This window comes from Ovis aries, chromosome 21 (genome assembly GCF_016772045.2).
Source record: "Ovis aries strain OAR_USU_Benz2616 breed Rambouillet chromosome 21, ARS-UI_Ramb_v3.0, whole genome shotgun sequence".
NCBI classification, from domain to species: domain Eukaryota; kingdom Metazoa; phylum Chordata; class Mammalia; order Artiodactyla; family Bovidae; genus Ovis; species Ovis aries.
The window spans coordinates 6470538-6487853 of record NC_056074.1 but is presented as its reverse complement, the minus strand read 5'-3'; the positions used below and the strand labels follow the sequence as shown (position 1 = coordinate 6487853).

The 17316-nt window shown below is 43.0% G+C and overlaps 1 protein-coding gene across 2 annotated transcripts in view; it reads right to left on the bottom strand.

The window, feature by feature from the left end:
- GRM5 (glutamate metabotropic receptor 5) overlaps positions 1 to 17316 on the bottom strand; it is a 644237-nt gene that overhangs the window by 244090 nt on the left and 382831 nt on the right. The window lies entirely within an intron of this gene.

Sequence of the window (17316 nt, the reverse complement as noted above, 5' to 3'; positions counted from 1 at the left end):
ACTAAGCTCACATGCCCTCTTCATTTACTTTCTTAGCTATGTGGTCTTGGGTCCCTTTGAGCCTCTCTGTTCTGCAAGTAGTTACAACCAATGAATAGGAACTACTGTTATTTCAAGTTTACAGATGCAGAAAACTGAGGCTTAGTAACAGAAGACAGGCCATTCCTTGTATGTGTTAGTATCCTAATGTTACAAGTAAATGAGCTGGATTAGTTACTCTCTAAGGATCATTCTTGATTATGATGTCTAAAAGCTTTGGGGATGAAAGTTTTGCAGCTTGAGATAGTCTATTATCAACATTCAGTAGGGCACCTGGGAGAGAGAGACTTAAACCTGTAGACAGAAACAGAAGTTCTGAATCTGACTTTTTACTGAAGCTGCTTCTTTTCAAGTATATAAATAAAAACACTCATTGTGAAATCAGACTCCAGGCAAGATTCAGAGTTACCAAACTTCCCTCATTTCCTTGGATTTATCTCTGTCAATATTATCTTTTAACATATGTATAGTGGTTGCAGTGAGGTGCCATGAAGGTCTCTCTCCAGGACCAAGGCATTCATTCTCTCAGCTGCTGGGAGTGTTGACTGCCGATGACTCACAACTGAGCCCTTTGCCAGCAGGTAAGTTGGTGGGTAGTCATTAAGTCGTTTCTGACTCTTTTGTGACCACATGGACTGTAGCCCGCCAGGCTCCTCTGTCCATGGAATTTTCCAGGCAAGAATGCTGGAGTGGGTTGCCATTTCCTACTCCAGGGGATCTTCCTGATTCACGGATCGAACTCATGTCTCCTGTATTAGCAAGTAGATTCTTTACCGCTGGGGCCCTAGGGAAGCTCCCTCCAGGCAGCTGCCTCAGCCTAAGGGGCTCGGGAAGTGCCTCACCCAGCACCCAGCATCCGTGGGCATTGCCGCCTTCCAGTGGCTGGGGGATGTGGAGGCACCAAGGCAGACCCTGTTATTCTAAATGCAGATGGTTCTGGTGAGTGAAGTAGCCTTCTAATGTAAGATGAGCAAGTGGTACGTTGTGGATCAGGCACGAGCAAGGCCAGCAAGCACTTGTGTGCTGGACATGTAGGTGGTCCAGGCTCCATGTCACCCACTATAATAATACATCAGTAATTCTCCTGCAGCTAATACCTATGGCTGCATGGAGAATCTCTCCTGGCCCAATAACAGAAGAGAAAAACCTGAGCCTGATTAATGGATAGCTAGTGAATGGATCAAAGGCAACACTGGGCTGTTGCTACACCACAGATCTTCTCAGGGTAGCCCTGAAAAATAGTGGTGTGAGAAAATCCTCCTGGCGGGCTGAAGTTTGCTGGATATCCATGTATGTGCAAAGAAAAGGGGCCTAAAGTAGAATATAACTGGATTATTGGACAGTGTTGAATGGCTGGTTAATCAGCAACAAAGAGGTCTGTGGGAAAGACTCGTGTATGGACCTGTGGGAGTGGCCACAGTGTGGAGACCTGTGTGTCGCACGTTACAGCTCATCACAGAGCATCCCCTGCAGAGGAGGCACCGAAAGACCGCATGACGCCAACCGTTCTTTGTCCCTGGCACGCCTCTGCTGACACAGAGGGCCACAGAGAGAGGGCTACTTATCACGCCTGTGGCTCACAGCATGGGCTCTCGCCCACCAAGAACGGTCCCCTTCTGAGTGTCTCAGGCTTAACCTGTAAGCAACAGAGACCATGTCCAAGTCCCCAGGATGGCAGTATCACTCCACGAGACCCACAAGACACGGGGTGGCATGTCATCTGTGTTGTCCTTCTTCCATCTTGAAATGAGCAATCTTCTCTGATATCAGTGCATAATCCATTTATGGATTTACCTTTCCTGCCCACAGGATCTCTGCTGACCTCACCAAATGATGATTTCACAAAACTGTCTGATCCACCAACACAGGGTCCTGCATAATTCTGCACCAGAACAAGGGACTCGCTGAGCAGCCAGAGAGGTATGGGAGTCACACACATCCACTGGACTCATGGGCCCCATCACGTACTGCCCCTCCCAGACTCCTCCCACCTTACAGAGTAATGGGGGGCGGCATCTTGAAGGTACAACTGAGGTATCAGCTTAGGTACACTGAGCCACCAGGAAGCTTGAAATGAGGTCTTAGGGGCTGCTTAATCTGCTTAATCCCAATGGGCTGGCGTCCTTATAAGAAGAGATTAGGACGCAGAGTGACACTGGAGTGGGCGAGCACAGACGGACAGCCACGTGCAGAGGCAACAGTGGGTGGCCATCTGCCAGCCAGAGAGGGAGGCCTTGGAAGAAACCAACCCTGTAGCACCCTGCTCTTGGGATTCCAGCCTCCAGAGTGACCCTTTCTTTGTTTAAATGGGCCATGCTGTGGTCTTTTGTTATGGCTACTCTAGCAAATGAATATATACAGGGATGTTTTCAATGAGAGGACTGCAGCTCCCATTTGATTTAATCAGCAAAGATTTTCTCAAGTTGGGTCGATTTAAAATGGAGAATTCAGCCTAAAATCTTGCTGTATATAAACTCTAAATCATTAGCACATATCTGTATCCAGGAGAAAGATCTGAGTCCCCCACTGATAACCATTCCCTGCCACATGTTGTAACCTCTCATGGAACAATCAAGACCCCTCAAGCAAATATTTAAAGAAAGAAAGAAGCTTCTTTTCAGTCATGATATTTCCTACTTATCTGATTATACTGTAAGTAAGAATGGCAATCTCTTTATAAGAAACGTATCACTTTGTATACAGGATTGGACGCCTGACGAATGGGATAGGAACACCTGTATATAACAAACCCAGACAGAGTATTATAAAGCAGAGACATCACTTTGCTGACAAACGTCCATCTAGTCAAAGCTATGGTTTTTCCAGTAGTTGTGTGGATGTAAGAGTGGGACCATAAAGAAGGCTGAGCACTGAAGAATTGATGCTTGTGAACTGTGGTGTTGAAGACTCTTGAGAGTCCCTTGGACAGCAGGGAGATCACGCCAGTCAATCCTACAAGAAATCAACCTTGAATATTCATTGGAAGGACTGATGCTAAAGCTGAAATTCCAATACTTTGGTCATCTTATGCCAAGAGCCGACTCACTGGAAAAGACCCTGATGCTGGGAAAGTTTGAGGGCAGGAAAGAAAGGGGGCTACACAGGTTGAGATGGTTGGGTGGCATCATTGACTCAATGGACATGAGTTTGAGCAAACTCTGGGAGAGAGTGAAGGACTGGGAAGCCTGGCATGCTGCAGTTCAGGGTTTCAAAGAGTTGGGCATGACTGAACAACGATACCTTAAAATGCCTGATTCCCAGTTTTGATCACAATGGGACCACAGGCAGGCCTATAGGGCAGGGTCTGGAGCCCAGGAAGTCCAAGATTAAGGTGCCAGCAGATTCCCTCTGGTGAGGGGCTATTTCCTGGTTTACAGACAACTGTTTTCTCATGCCCTTACATGGCTTTTCCTTAGTGCAGGCACAGAGAGAAAGGGGAGAGGGAGGGAAGGGAGAATGCTTCTGTCTCTGTCTTTTTATAAGGGCACTAATCCCATGATGGCTTCCCTTGTGGCTCAGCTGGTAAAGAATCCGCCTGCAATGTGGGAGACCTGGGTTCGATCCCTGATTGGGGAAGATCCCCTGGAGAAGGGAAAGGCTACCTACTGCAGTATTCTGGCCTGGAGAATTCCATGGACTATATAGTCAATGGGGTCGCAAAGAGTCAGGCACGACTGAGTGACTTTCACTAATCCCATGATGAGGAATCTATTAATACCTACATGCTATAATCTAATTTGAATTACCTTCCAAAGGCCCCGCCTCCAAATACTACTATATTAGGGCTTCAACATGTCAATAGGGTTTGGAGGGAGTGTGGGACAGGGCATACAAGCACTGAGTCCATAGAAATATCCACTGTAAGGAATCTGTTGATAAAGCAGTTAAGGACTTGGCCTCAGGTCACATGAGATGCAACAGGGCCTGATTTTAAATCTAGAACTTATTCTCTACCGAGGCCCCGCTTTTACACATGGAACATCAGTAAATGTCCTCCCTACACAGTGCATCAGACCCAGGACAGGGACCATCACTGATTCCTCTCCTACAGAAAGCTGCTTCTGGCAGAAAGAAAGGCTGGGAAATCAGAGAAACTAAACATTTTGAAAATTATTTTCTCATAGTTTACTTGCAAACTTTACTAGTTTACTTGCAAAGTGCTGCCCTCCATGCTGGGGATGCAAGAGTAAGGAAGACAGACACAACCCCTTGCTTTCACAGGACATTCTTTCTCATTTCTAGTCTTTTCTGTTCTCTCCTAACTACTTTTTCTCTGCCTCCCAGAGGAAGATACTGGTATGCATAGCTTAGTAAACCCTGTCCAGCCTAGGTCACTGGAATGCATATGTGGTCTCATTTCCTTTTGTTTGCATAAATCTCTTCCTCTCAATTTTCTTATTTAAAATTTTTCTTTTCATGTCTTATGTATTCTCCCAGTTTCTAGTATCGGCATACATTTATTACAAAATATGATTTTATATTCAGTGTCCAAGAAGTTCTAATTTAGTTATAAATTCGTGTGTGTGTATGCGTGCACTTGTGTGCTTAGTCACGTCCAACTCTGCGATCCCACAGATGGTAGGCCACCAGGCTCCTCTGTCCATGGGATTCTCCAGGCAAGGATACTGGAGTGGGGATCTTCCTGACCCAGGGATCAAACCCACATCTCCCATTCTCTTCCATTGGGGGTGAATTTGCATTGGCATTATTCTTTACGACTAGCACCACCTGGGAAGCCCTATAAATTCCTTAGAAACAGTATTTACATATTATAGGCAAGACTGGCAATATGAGTGCCACCCACATTCTGAAAGAAGATGGGGACTCACCTTCCCCATGTGTTCAGAGGAAGAGGCTGGATGAGATCAGTGGTTGCTCTCTGCCAAGGCTGCCCATTTAGGTCACCTGGAGAGCTTTGAAGACACATCAGAGCTTGAGTCGCACTTCCAGAGCCCCTTCCTTAATTGCTGAAGTGTGGGACCTGGGGATTGGTATTGTGTGGGATGTTAATAGTAGTCAGTCAGACTACTGGCTGAAGGTTCTTTGCAGTTTTAACATCCAGTCACCCTTCAGTGAAACCTTTATAAAAATAGATGCTAAAGTATTACTTTGCATCAAAGTATTACTGGCTCAAACTTCATCTCTACACCCCTAATTTAGTTAAGCTTTCGTGGTAAGGATCTGCCTCCATTGTAGTGAAGGTTTTGACATGGAGTTAGGTGATGCTGCCTAAATGTTTCCTAAAAGGACAGGGATATTCTCCTCCTCCTTACTGCCACTTGTAATCTACTGTGATAGAACTTTTCCTTCTGCCCCCTGCTAATCTCAACTCCAGTCCATCTTCAACAAAGGAAAGACTGCCAAGAAAGACTAATCTTTACAAATCCAGTCTGATCACATCACTCCTCTGCATGCCACTCCCTTCAATAACTGCTGCTTTCCTCAGGATCAAGTGCAACTCCTTGGGTATGTCGCACAAGAAGCTGCTCTCCTCTCCCAGCTTATATTCACAAGCAGACACTCTACATGTTTCAGTCTTATTAAACCAGTAACAACCAATCTTTTATAGCACTTACTATATATCTAGAGGTTTTTATATGAATTAAATTATTAAAGACTCACAACAACCCTAGATACCATTGATCTCCATTTTATCTGTGAAGAAACCAAGACTCGAGAGGTTCAATAACTTGCTTGAATTTCACAGACCTGGAATTCAAAATCTGACACTCTGATTCCAGATTCTGCGCTTCTTGACCACTATGTGTTATCTCTCTCAATCTTAACAAACTTCAGTTGGTGTTTCTGTTTTGAAAGTTCATCTTTCAACAGATCCTCGGATACCGATTAAAACTTTCCAAACTTTCATATGCAGCTAATGTGTTTTCTCTTTTAGAAACAGTCCCTGAGCCCTCACATTTTCATGCTGCCTTTAGTACCTCTTCTCTGCTCTCCAGGCACCATGTCTCAGCATCTCCATCCTGGCATTTGTTGTACTATATTATAATTTTTTATGTATCTATTGCTGTCACTCGTCACAAGTGAGAGTAAAGTCCTAGACAGGGGTGTTTCTGGAGACACAGTAGCCATGCCATTTATCATCCAACCCAGGACATTTTTGAGGGTGAAAGGGGGCAATGTTAACAGTTGTCCAGGGATTAATGGGTATAAACCTGGATGTATAATTTCCTTATTTTAAAAACTGATTCCTACAGTGATTTCCCCCGGGTCTTAATAGCAAATTCTTAGGCAGAATAGAGAAACTGATCTGCCTTCAAGTAAATCCTTTTATTTTGCAAGAAAGCTTATACAAATTCTCCAAGGTACACATGCTTTTAATTCTAAAACATCTATACTTTTTCCCATAGCTAAGTTTAAATCAAAAGTTAGTAGCTGTGTGTAGAATTGGTATCTCATTAATGGGCATGGTATTTAGTTAGTGGTCACAAATCATTGGTGTTAAAATCTCATGAAACTGGGGACCTTACAGTAGGAGAAATGCTGACTGACCTGGTATACAGATTGCGGTGTTTGAGGATGAATGAAGTTGAACCTTCTCTGTCTTTCTCTTTTTCCCACTAGATGAGGTCCAAAGAACACATCTGCATCTCTCTGTGTTGCTCCTTTCTGAGTCCCTCAAGGGGAACACCAGTGGATAGTCGGACTGATCCTAGCTCGGTCAGTCACAGGATGATCACTGCTGCTTGAATGTCTGACGGTGACTCCTAGTTCTGCTGTTAGCTGCGTAATCTTGGGGAAATTAATCTGACTGAGTTTCCTCGTTTATAAAATATTAGTCGTACCTACCACATATAGTTATTATGTTAATATCTCAAAATACTCAAATCAGTGGGGCTTCCCAGGTGGCGCTAGTGGGAAAGAACCTGCCTTTCAATGCAGAAGACTTAACAGACTCAGATTCAGTCCCTGGGTGAGGAAAATCCCCTGGAGAAAGGCATGGCAATCCGCTGAAATATTCTTGCCTGAAAAATTCCATGGACATAGGAGTCTGGCAGGCTATGGTTCATAGGGTCACAAAGAGTTGGACACGACTGAAGTGACTTAGCATGCACATGTACTCAGATCAATGCCTGCCATTTGGTATGTTATATATAAGTATGTGGTAGATAAAAGAGCATTTTCATTGTGAACATAAAAACCCATGCACATGAGGGTACTAGTTGGCTAAGCCAACCAGCCTGTGCATTGCCAACTATTCTACTTCATGCATATATAACACGTACCCATATATTTCCCTCTGAGTCTGGCTGAGAATGCTGGCTATTGCTTCAAATTTCTGTACTATGGGGCCTCCAGTAGGTGATGCAATCATGAGGCTCTGATGAGGTTTAGCTGAGGAATAAGGAGGACATTTAGGTCTCAAACTCTAGTGGCACCTCAGTGGTGCTATGGATCGTGACCCAATTAATAAATCACAGTATTGCTCTTTATGCCTAAGTTGTCCACGAGTCTTTGGAAAGGAAGAAATTTGTTAGTAGGGGATTCGAACATTCTTTGTGCCTTCAAACAACTGTCATGTATCTTTGAAACTGTACTCCTTTACTGAGTTGATAAGAGGAGGCTGAAGAGCATTAAGTTATGGTGTGTGTGTGTCTGTGTGTCTAGTCACTCAGGCATGTCTGACTCTTTGCAACTCCTTGGACAGTAGCCTGCAAGGCTCCTCTGTCCATGGAATTTTTCAGGCAAGAATACAGGAGTGAGTTGAAATTTCCTTCTTCATGGGATCTTCCCAACCCAGGGATCCAACCCGCGTCTCCTGCGTCTCCTGTGTCTTTTGCATTGCAGGCAGTTTCTTTACCCACTGAGCCATGGGGGACGTCTACCAATGCAAAGGAACTAGCCTAACTGGGCACAATTGCCTGCCCACATGTGAAGCAAAGTGAGAGTATCTATTTTATATGTTCTAAAAGGACTTATTAAGAAAATGAAATGCAAAAAAGGCAAAATGGCTGTCTGAGGAGGCCTTAGATATAGCTCAGGAAAGAAGAGAAGCGAAAGGTAAAGGAGAAAAGGAGAGATATACCCATCTGAATGGAGAGTTCCAAAGAAGAGAAAAGAGAGGTAAGAAAGCCTTCCTCAGTGAACATGCAAAGAAACAGAGGGAAAGAATATAATGGGAGACTAGAGAGCTCTTTAAGAAAATTAAAGATTCCAAGGGAATATTTCATGCAAAGATGGGCACCATAAAGGACAGAAATGACATGGACTTAACAAAAGCAGAAGATATTAAGAAGAGGTGGCAAGAATACGCAGAGAACTATACAAAAAAGATCTCAGTGACCCAGATAACCATGATGGTGTGATCACTCACCTAGAGCCAGACATCTTGGAGTGTGATGGCAAGCGGGTCTTAGGAAGCATCACTACGAACAAAGCTAGTGGAGGTGATTGAATTCCAGGTGAGCTGTTTCAAATCCTGAAAGATGGTGCTGTGAAAGTGCTGCACTCAACATGCCAGCAAATTTGGGAAACTCAGCAGTGCCACAGGACTGGAAAAGGTCAGTTTTCGTTCCAATCCCAAAGAAGGGGGATGCCAAACAATGCTCAAACTACCGCACAATTGCACTCATTTCACACGCTAACAAAGTAATGCTTAAAATTCTCCAAGAGAGGCTTCAATAGCACATGAACCAAGAACTCCCACATGTTCAAGCTGGATTTAGAAAGGCAGAGAAACCAGAGATTCAATTGCCAACATCCACTGGATCATAGAAAAAGCAAGAGAATTCCAGAAAAACATCTACTTCTCTTTCATTGACAATGCTAAAACTTTTGACTGTGTGGGTCACAGCAAACTGTGGAAAATTCTTCAAGAGATGGGAATACCAGAACACCTTACCTGCCTCCAGCAAAACGTGTATGCAGGTCAAGAAGCAACAGTTAGAACTGGACATGGAACAATGGACTAGTTCCAAATTGGGAAAGGAGCATGTCAGGGCTGTATATTGTCACTCTGCTTATTTAACTTCTATGCAAAGTACATCATATGAAATGCTGGGCTGGATGAAGCACAAGCTGAAATCAAGAGTGCCTGGAGAAATATCAATAACCTCAGATATGCAGATGATACTACCCTAATGGTAGAAAGCAAAGCAGAACTAAAGAGCCTCTTGATGAAAGTGAAAGAGGAGAGTGAAATAGCTGGCTTAAAAGTCAACATTCAAAAAACTAAGATTGTGGTATCTGGTCCCATCACTTCATGGCAAATAGAAGGGGAAACAGTGCAAAGAGTGGCAGATTTTATTTCCTTGGGCTCCAAAAGCACTGCAGATTGTGACTGCAGCCATGAAATAGCAGATGCTTGTTTCTTTGAAGAAAATCTGTGACAAACCTAGACCACATATTAAAAAGCAGAGATATTACCTTACTGACAAAGGCCCATCTAGACAAAACTATTATTTTTCCAGTAGTCATGTATGGATGTGAGATTTAAATCATAAAGAAGGCTGAGTATCGAAGAGTTGATGCTTTTGAACTGTGGTGTTGGAGAAGACTCTTGAGAGTCCCTTGGACAGGAAGGAGATCAAACCAGTCAATCCTAAAGGAAATCAGTCTTGAATATTCATTGGAAGGACTGATGCTGAAACTGGAGCTCCAATACTTTGGCCACCCGATGTGAAGAGCCAACTCATTAGAAAAGAACCCGATGCTGGGAAAGATTGAAGGCAGGAGGAGAAGGAGATAACGGAGAAGAAGATGGTTGGATGGCATCACTGACTCAATGAACATGAGTTTGAACAATCTCCAGGAGATGGTGAAGGACAGGGAAGCCTGGCTTGCTGCAGTCCATGGAGTTGCAAAGAGTCGGACACAACTGAACAACAACAAAAGGACTGAACGAGAAATGGAGTAGAATGAGATCCAGACCTGTTTAATGATTTCCTTCGTATCATTCTCTTGTAGACAGCTCACATTTTGGGAACCACTGGATGGTGGAAGGAGACAAAGAAATGATATAAAGGCCAATGACTTTGACTGTGAGCATTGGATTTGAAATGTGTCTCTGCTACTTAACACCTTATCTTTCAATCTGTTTTCCTTTTCCGAGCATCTTTTCATCTGGTGATGGACAGGGAGGCCTGGCATGCTGCGATTCATGGGGTCACAAAGAGTCGGACACGACTGAGCGACTGAACTGAACTTTCATCTGAAAATTTTTAAACCACTTCTTCACCATGAAGATTAGTGACCCTCACACTAGACTATGTATGTGAAAGATCCTCCCACACATAGTCTTGAACACTGAGGATCCTCAGGACTGAGGAAATGGCTTATTCTATCTAGAGTTTTATAAAAACTTTTATGGGAAGATTGACTTTAACCCCCAAATTTTATGATAAATACAAGCTTTCTTAGTTCTATTTTGTATCACATCTGGACACGTTAGAAATATCGCCTGCTTAACTACCCATAAAATCTCATATGCTTATTAAAGAACAAACAGTTACCAAGATCCCAAAATTAACCAGATATAATGGTAGGAAGTAATTTATACAAAGGAATGATAGAATAGTTACCCTCAAAAGGTCTAATGGGAGAGGCAAGAAAATTGATACCATATTTTAACAATTCTAGTTTCCACAATATTTTTTTTAACATTTTTGTGGATTGTGACTTTCAATTATGCCTTGTACATGACAAACATGGTAAGTACTGTTTTGGAAAGAATTCTGGAGTACTCTGGGAAGGGTAGGCAAGATTAGACATCAGAGAAAGCTTCCCAAAGGAGAAGATACTTAGTTATGTGGAAGGATAAGTGAGTGGACTAAGGGAGGAGAGTGGCGAGGAAGAGAGTGGCGTGTGCAGAGACACAGTCAGATTAGTAATCATGTTCAGGACCCTGCCAAGCATTGTATATATCAGCAGCATGAGAGGGAATGAAGAACCAATTGGCCATGAGGCAATGGTTAGTTCTAGGTCAGGTCATATACAGTAAGATTAACTGATCTGGATTTTATCTGAGGGGCAATAAGGCATCTTTCAAACAGGGTCTCACAAGCTTGGATTTGCCATATTGATAGATTTTCAGGACTGCTGGCATAAAGAAAGGAGGCAATGACCTAAGGACCAGAATGAGGAAGGGCGTTCTTGGGAACGGAATTTAAATCCAGGTGTCTGTAGTGAGGCAACCAAAGAAGGGCTCTGGAAAAGAAGCTAGCTAAACGTCATCCTGACTGGTCAGAGCAGAAGCCTGCCTGTGCAGGTTGATTTGCCTCACCAACCCTACATCGACAGAGGCTATATTTCCATGACCATTTCTAGGCAAGTGTGTGCTCCTGGCACCATCACCACGTGCCCTGGGGACAAATTTAAATGGTCTTTGAATGTGTGAATGCCCCATTATATCTGAGTGTCTGAAAATCTCTCTCCACAAACCGGAACTGTACAAAAGGCATCTGCTCTCAATAGGGAACAACTGTGCACTGGAGTTGGCAGGACAACGTTGGAAAGAAAGCAAGGAACAGCTCTGCTGCCTACCAAGCTTCTTGCTAAAGGCCACTTCCATTCTCTCTCCCCCACCAACCAGAGGGAGAGCGCTGTGTACTCGCATTCATCAGTCTCAAAGTTCACATTAAATTGCCCCAGGAGTTGAATTACCTTAGCTACTGTTTCTCAGAAATGTGGCACTCTGCAATCAAGAGGTTTCAAATGAGATTCCCTGAAGACAGTCATTGTTCCTTCATCTGTTCAAAAATAAAGCACTTGCAAAGTTACAACTGTGTTCACCACAGAAAGTGTTGCTTGGTTTCATAAAAATGGTGGGTGGGAAGAACATACTGGCAAAAAAAAAAAAAAAAAAAAAAGAGAGAGAGAAAGAAAGAAAGAAAATACAAGGTCTAGAAAAGAATAGTTTTCAGCACATCCCTAAGAAAAGTTTATTGAAACCTGTTTATTTTTTGGATCTGAGAGAAACTTTTGCTGAGCAGGTGAGTAGGATGGGCTTGCTTAAGAGCCCAAGGCGGGACATGAATTCCCAGCAACTTGGGCTTATTATGGCTCTGTCATATAATATTTGCAGCATTCTAGACTAGTCACTTAAAATCCTCAGAACTCATTTTCTTCACTCTTGCAGAATAAGTGTGGATGAAAATATAGGATGTTATAAATCACTTTGTAAAATATAATGAGCTATGACTCTAAAGGATCAAAATTATTTGCTAAATCCTTGAAGAAAGCAGTCTTTCTTGATCCCTAGTCCATTAATTAATTAAAAATCATCATTGAAATTATACGTGCTGGATGGAGACGAGATGGCAGAGTAGAAGGCCATAAGGCTCACCCACCGCTTACAAAAACACTAAAACCACAACTGATTCCAGAACAGCCATTAACAACAACAAAAATGCTGGAATCTACCAAAAAAAGTCCTACATCCGAAGACAAAGAAGAAGCCACAACAGGCCAGTAGGAGGGGCACAATCACAGTAAAATCAAATCCCACACAAGCTACAAACTGGAGAACAATTATACCATAGAAGTTCTCCCATAAGATTGAAAGTTTTGAACCCCACCATCAGGCTCCCCAGCCTGGGGGTCTGGCAATAGGAGGAGGATCCCCCAGAGAGTCTGGCTTTGAAAGGTAGGGGGTTTGACTTCAGAATTCCATAGGACTGGGAGAAAGAGAAACCCCACATTTGGAGATCACACACAAGGTCTTGTGCATACCAGGATCCTGGGTAAAAAGCAGTTATCTCTTGAGAGGCTAGGCCTGCTAGTATTAGGGGGTCTTCTGTGGAGGCAGGGTGTAGCAGTGGCTCCCTGCAGGGACTAAGTCACTGGCAGCAGTAGTTCTGGGAAGAACTTATTGGCGTGGAGGCTGCCACTTTCTCACCAAGACCTGGCACCACCCAACAGCCTGTAGACTCCGATGCTGGTATGCCTCAGACCAAACAACCAACAGGGAAGAAACACAGCCCTACCTATCAGCAGGCAGATGACTTAAAGTTTTCCTGACCACCCAGCTGCCTGGTAAACACAGCTTTTGACATGGCCCTGCCCACCTGAGGGACAACACCCCAGCTCCACCCACCAGTTGGCAGGAACCAGCCACTCCCACCAGGAAGCCTGCACAAGAATCTAGATCAGCCTCATCCACCTGGGGGCAGATAGCAGAAGAAAGAACATAACCATGCAGCCTACAGAACAGAAACCACAATCACAGAAAATCAGACAAAATGAGACTGCAAAGGGGTGTGTCCTAGATGAGGAAACAAGATAAAACCCCAGAAGAACGACTAAGTGAAGTTGAGGTATGCAATCTACATGAAAAATACTTCAGAGTAATGACAATAAAGATGATCCAATATCTCAGAAAAAGAAAGGAGGCAGAGACCAAGAAGATACAATAAATGTTTAACAAAGACCTAAATGAACTAAAAAACAGAGATGAATACAATACTGGCAAAGAAAAATACACTGGAAAGAATCAATACTAGAATAACAAGCAGCAGAAGAGTAAGTGATATGGAAGACAGAATGATGGAAATCACGGCCACGGAACAGAATAAAGGAAAAAGAACGAGAAGACTTGAGGACCCAGAGACCTCTGTGACAACATGAAACACACTGACATTCACATTATAGGGGTTCCACAGAAGAAGAGAGAAAGGACCTGAGAAAATATGTTTGAGGAGATAGCTGAAAACTTCTCTAACATGGGAAAAGAAAGTCATCTAAGCCCAGGAAGCACAGAGTTCCATGCAGGATGAACCCTGCAAGACAAACAGTAATCAAATTGACAAAAATTAAAGACAAAGAAAATAACAAGGGAAAAGCAGCAAATTACCTATGGGGAATTCTCATAAGGTTATTGAGTGAATTCTTTGCAGAAATTCTCCAGACCAGAAGGGAGTGTCGCAATGTATTTAAAGTGACGAAAGAAGCTACAACCAAGAATACTCTACCCAGCAAGGCACTCCTTCAGATTCAACAGATCAAAAGCACAAGCAAGCAAAAGCTAAGAGAATCCAGCACCACCAGACCAACTTTGCAACAAATGCTAAATGAACTTCTCTAGGCAGAAAAGGCCACAACTAGGCTTCCCTGGTGGCTCAGACTATACAGAATCTGCTTGCAAGGCAGGAAGCTCAGGTTTGATCCCTGGATCAGGAAGATACCCTGGAGAAGGAAATGGTAACACACTCCAGTATTATTGCCTGGAGAATCCCACGGACAGAGGATCCTAGAAGCTACAGTCCATGGTGTTGCAAAAGAATTGGACACGGCTGAGTGATTATCACTTTCACAGAAACAAGCAAATTACAAAATCGAAAAGCTCACCAGGAAAGGCAGACATACACTAAAGGTAGAAAATCATCCACACACACAAATGATATCAAAACCAGCAACTGTGAGAAGAGGAGAGATAAATGCAGGATATTGGAAATGCATTTGAAATTAACTCATTATTGACCAGGGGATTTTTTGCAGAAACGAACTCCTGTGGCCAGCAGTTTTTCTTTTGGCAGGCCAAGAATAATCCTTTTATTTCACAAACGCTTTGTGAGTTATCACATTCAGTAGTTACACCTGACACTCCTATAAAGGCTTCTAATTTCCATGAAACATTGCCTTCAACCCACTCTTCTGCAGAAGCACAGGAACGTTCTCCAGCACTGTGAGTTTCATTCTCACTTTCCGTATCAGAATCAATCACTAAGAATTTTTATCTTTACGTTGGTCTAATATTCACATTGTCTGAATCCGAACTATATTCTGAAGAACTGTCATCTTCTGAGACACTAGTATATATGCTACGTGGACAGTCAAAGAAAGTATCATCATAAAATTCACCAAAAAATTCACTCAAAATTTCATAATGTGTCACTTTTGAAAACTTTACATTTATAATATACACAAGGTTGGAACAAAAGTCTAACAGAGCAAAATGTGAATGACAACAACAATCCAAAGTTGCGTAATTAGCCCTTGATCAGTTTTCAGCTGTAACAGCTTAGCACAGGGATGGTGATGCTAACAGTGTCACTCTTCAAAAATGTATTGCTATATCTCTGGTCAATAATGTTAAGGTAACAAAAGACATGAGCAAGTGGGAAGAGTCCTGAGGAACTGTGCTTAGAGGAACATGGATATTCAGAAGCAGGTGAAGTAAATGAGAAGAAGACTGGCAAAGAGGTTGGAGAAGAAATAGGTCTTGGAGTTTTAAAAGTCAAGGAAGGAGAGAATTTCAAAGACAAAAGAACTGGTCAGAGGGAAGGCAGTAGCTTTAGAAATTGGATTTTTTTTTTAATGTATTTAAATGCTTCTCCGAGAGAAACTGGGAGACACAGATTTGATCCCTGGGTTGGCAAGACCTCCTGGAGGAGGAAATGGAGGAAATGGCTCTAGTATTCTTGCTTGGGAAATCCTATGGACAGGGGAGCCTAGCGGGCTACAATCCATGGGGTCACAAAGAGTCAGACATGACTGAAGCTACTGAACATGAGCGACAAAAGTCATATTAATGTGTCTTTTATTAATATAACTCTGGTCAATAATGTGTTAAAAGACCAGCCACTTAAAACAATCCTGTTTATATAGAAACTGTTTTATAAAAACCTCATGGTAAAAAAAAATCTACAGTAGATACACAGAAAAGAAAAAGAAATCCAAACACAACACTAAAATTAGTCAGCAAATAACAAGAGTAGAAAACCAAAGAGGAAGGGAAGAAAACAGACCTACCAAAACAAATCCAGAGCAATTAACAATAAGGCAACAAGCACATACATATTGATAATTACCTCAAATGTAAACAGATTAAATGCCCCAGACCAAAGAGACAAAAGACAGACTGCTGAATGGATACAAAAACAAGACCAATATAAATACTGTCGATAAGAGATCCACTTCAGGTCTAGGGACACATACAGAATGAAAATGAGAGAATGGAAAAAGTTATTCCATGCAAATGGAAATCAGAAGAAAGCTAGAATAGCAGTACTCATGTAAGAAAAAAATAGATTTTAAAACAAAGACTGTTACAGGAGACAAAGAAAGATACTATATAATAATCAAGGGATCAAACCAAGAAGATACAGCAATTGTGAATATATATGCACTGGTGCTTAGCGGTAAAGAATCCACTAACATTTGCATCTTGGTAGGAGATGCAGGTTCAATCCCTGGGGGTCAGGAAGATCCCCTGGAGCAGGGAATGGCAACCCACTCCAGTATTCTTGCCTGGAGAATCTCATGGGCAGAGGAGCCTGGCAGGCTACAGTCCATAGGGTCGCATAGAGTCGGACACGACTGAAGCAACTTAGCACCCAGTATAGGAGCACCTTAATGTATAAGGCAAATACTAACAATCATAAAAGGAGAAATCAACAGTAACACAATAATAGGAGGGTACTTGATCACCCCACTTTCATCAGTGGAGAGATCATCCAGATAGAAAATCAACAAGGAACACAGCCATAAATGGCATATTAGATGACAAGAACTTAAGTGATATTTACAGAGCATTCCATTCCAAGCAAGATGGTAGAGTAGAAGGATGTGCCCTCCTCTTCTCCTACATAAACACCAAAATCACAACTAACTGCTGAACAACCATTGGCATGAGAATGTTGGGTCCCACCGTAAAAAGATACCCTGCATCCAATGGCAAGGGAGAAGCCCCAACAAGACAGTCAGTCAGTCAGTCAGTTCAGTCGCTCACTTGTGTCCGACTCTCTGTGACCCCATGAATCGCAGCACGCCAGGCCTTCCTGTCCATCACCACCTCCTGGAGTTCACTCAGACTCACATCCATCGAGTCAGTGATGCCATCCAGCCATCTCATCCTCTGTCATCCCCTTCTCCTCCTGCCCCCAATCCCTCCCAGCATCAGAGTCTTTTCCAATGAGTCTTCTCATGAGGTGGCCAAAGTACTGGAGTTTCAGCTTTAGCATCAGTCCTTCCAAAGAAATCCCAGGGTTGATCTCCCTCAGAATGGACTGGTTGGATCTCCCTGTAGTCCAAGGGACTCTCAAGAGTCTTCTCCAACACCACAGTTCAAAAGCATCAATTCTTTGGTGCTCAGCTTTCTTCACAGTCCAACTCTCACATCCATACATGACCACTGGAAAAACCATAGCCTTGACTAGACAGTAGCAAGGGCTAAAAAGGGCATGTTTAAAATCAAATCTCAGATCCACCAGGGACACTCAGAGGGTGCAACAAAACCTTGTATGTACCAGGACTGAGGGAAAAGAGCAGTGACCCCCACAATAGACTGAGCTAGACACGCATTTGAGTGTTTGAGTGCCTCCT